This window comes from Dromaius novaehollandiae, chromosome 8 (genome assembly GCF_036370855.1).
Source record: "Dromaius novaehollandiae isolate bDroNov1 chromosome 8, bDroNov1.hap1, whole genome shotgun sequence".
Lineage (NCBI taxonomy): Eukaryota > Metazoa > Chordata > Aves > Casuariiformes > Dromaiidae > Dromaius > Dromaius novaehollandiae.
The window spans coordinates 17,620,807-17,624,438 of record NC_088105.1 but is presented as its reverse complement, the minus strand read 5'-3'; positions in this window follow the sequence as shown (position 1 = coordinate 17,624,438).

Below are 3,632 nucleotides of genomic sequence, written 5' to 3'. Positions count from 1 at the left end.
AAAGGCAGTTCCCCCTCACACCCCATATTACAGACACAACAGCAGGTGGCACTGCTTGAATTCAACGCGAATCTGCACATTTCCTCCAGCCTTGCGCAGCTAGGCACAAGGGGCTGTGCAAGCACACAAGCAAGGGACTGGCTATGCAACACAGACTAATGATGGTTAAGAACATACGGCATTCACTTTATATATATTTAAAGCTTTCACATCACTGCTCTAGCAACAGCTAATATGGGTCAAATACATTGGCGAAAGGATTATTTTAGAAGATGTGAGGAGCACCCATTCAGAAGCTGACTTACCATAAATCTCCACCTTTCAATTTGTTTTTGCCTCCACCTAGTTCAATGTGATACTAGATATTCTACTTTACATGAGACTAGCATGGGCGAAAGCATTCTGGATTTTAATTTGTGTACTACTGACATGTTATCAGAAGCTACTGGCTGTTTCCCTGTGGTGTCTCCCACTTTCAGCTTGCAGAGGAGAAGTCTGTGGGAACAGCGGTCCCAGGGAAGGTTGTTTCCCTGCTTCAGAAGGGTTCAACTAAAAGGCCATGCTGGGTGCTGCTCCAACTACTACACAGAGGAGATACACGAACTTTGTGCAGAGAAGAAAAGCTTTTCTTATATGTGTACCTATTTATTTATAGGTGTGTGCATACACACACACGTTATACACTAGACAAGTTTGTTAACCATTTGGCAAAACAGGCTCAAAAAGGTTAAGAGCTTAGGTGCACAGTGCTAGGTATTTAGATAGTTGCCAGGAATACAGATAACGTTTACCCTGAATTACAGGAATATTGCCAAAAGTATTTTTCCTGCATCTTTCAGACAACTGGAAAGCTTAGAAGCTAGCTATAATTCATGAAGAAAGCCTGCCAGTATCCTAAAACCCCTGTTTTAGTGTTGAATATCCACAGTTCTCACTGATTACACTCTCCACAACATACAGTTTAGATCAGTATTATGTTTTAATGTAAACCTTAAAAGCCATCTCCAAGACCACTCAGACATCAGAAAGGGAGACATTTAAAAACCACTTTCTTCCATGCCAAATAGCCTGCAGGCTAAGATATCCTTGATATTTTAGCAATTTATGTGTAGCAACATCATATACTGTGAAACACTCCTTGCCATACCTTCTCTGACCTTCACATAAAACAAAAGGATTAAAAGATGCAAATACATTCTGATGCATGCACACAAATGCAGCCAGCTCAGAGGGTTGAAATGAGACAGTAAGGAGCAGAAGAAACCATTGTAACCTGGACCTCAGGAGGCTAATTTGGGCCTCAGAGCACTCCACAGCCCGTCCCACCTAGCTCCTGGAGGACACAAAGTCCTTTTGCAGAAAGGAGACCATCAAGCAGGTTTCAGTGCACAGTGTTCACAGCGGCTGTATTTCTGCTAGCAAGCATGGAAGATAGCTTGGGCCTGGGCTGGTGCAAGTGTGAGGGATGGCACTGCTACAGCCGCGGGAGCGGATGCATCCTGCCAGGGATTCCACCACCGTCTAGAGGAGAAAGTGCATAGTGGCAGCCCTACTATCTTTAAACGCCAAGTCACTTCTGCAGCGGTTTCTAGCTTTAACTGGAATATTACCGAATAGCAGTCAGGCCTATATCTCAAGAACAAAACATACAGGAAGCTTTTCCTTTCTCTTGTGGGCCTCTCTTCACCTCTTGTATATACAGCTACGCATAGCAAAAATCTTTTGCTTGAAGAAAGAAAGAAAAAAAAAAAAGTACTCCAGAAAAGCTAAGATTTGTTGGCAACTGGTTTGGACATGGATATGCACTTCCTGAACCAACTGATTTATTGATAACACTACACGATTTACTTCTTTTTCACGCCTCCATTTCTTCAATCATGGAAATTGTGGCAGTAGCAAGTTGTACAGCAATATTTTTTCATATGACCTAAAAGCACTATCTTCACATACATCTGTCTTAAATATGTTACAAGTCACAGTTTCAACAGCAAAAGTAAGATACTGAGGGAAAGTGAAAGATTTTTCTGGACTGCAGCATTCAGCAAGTTTCAGACTAAACACATTATGGCAAGGGAAGAAAGTAGTCAGAAACCAGAAATCTATCACCAGTAACTTACAAATTTAATTCTGAATGTATTGTGGAAATGCACTTTTTCAACAGAAGTGATGAAAACACATTAGTGGAATACACAGAAAACTAAAGGAACAGGCTTAAAGAAACTGCCTCGAGATACTCACTTAACATTCTACTTTCCTTGTCCAACACCCAAACTTCAAGACAATAGCCAAATTCTTTTCCTATGGGAGAAGAGTGTGCTGTCCTAGAGAGCTTGTCCTTGGTTTAATTGTGTTCTGCTGCCTCAGTGTTCTTATAACACAAGCTGCCTGTACTCACAAGAATAGTTGGAAATAAAGGCACTACACGCATTTGAGATCCTAGCTCTTCAGGAGATAAACATCCTACATACTGTTTAATAAGATGCTTTCTGTTCTACCAGAGCTATCAGGACCAATCATTGATAAAAACACCACAGAATTCACTTTCCCCATAGGCCAAGTCTGAAAGTATCAACATTTTAAATTCCTGTACTACATTTCGCAGCAGCTTAGGTGGCTCCCCACTCCCAAAAAGAAAACGTAACTCAGACGTCTAGAGCATATATTATCACTTGACTCATGGTAGTCAGTCAGATTTTTTTTTTTAAATACTTTCATCAGCCTCTCGAAAGCCAGTATTACTTCTTGTTGAAATAGTGTGCTACATTTCTGTTATAGAAAAGTAAATGCCAGCACTACACATTTTTTGTGATTGCTTGGCAATTTGCATCAGGAGATAACTAGAATTTCATACACTTTCTAATATTCACAGCCCAGCCGTTCCAATTACAGTGAGTTTCCCATTAAAAGCATTCTTGCCTCAAGTAGAATTGAATGTCAGATTGTTCATTTAGCCAGGAATCACACACACAACATCTACCTTTCTTATTATTTGAAAGGAAACTTCTAATCTTATTTGTTACAGGAACAATATTTGCAGGAGTTGGAGACAAAAAAGCCTCCCTAATTTTTTGGCAATGATCTTTAATGTTTGAAGAATTGGTGCAAAAAAATGAAAACAAATTGCCAAAGCTGGACACTGAGAATGCTATTAGTTGGACAGACATGCTACACATGCAGAGTAAATTAAGCCAATTACCTTGAAAAGCTTTTATATAGATCCTCTGACAAACAAGTAAGATTAACATCAAAGCAAGATAAACATTAAGAATAGAAGCAAACATGTTTGTCCTGATTATTAAGAGTTCTGCCATGCAGAATACACTGAAGCAAGTCATGGTATAATATTGTCTAATGAACAAGCAAAAATACCGAACATTTTGTGACCTTCCATTAAGCAATGAAATAGCTAGTGTCGTAACAGTATGACAAGACAATCAACTATGAATGTTTTCCAAAATCTCAAACTAGATTTTCAAATACCCTTGTAATAGCAGAGTATAGGCTAGTCTCAAACTTATTTTCAGGCAAGTTGCCTTTATTCTTGACATTAAGTTGTATGTACACAATGCAGTAAAGATGACTGTCATCTGTCTGCCTATCAGGACATGAAAGATCAGCACACTCCAGCCAGA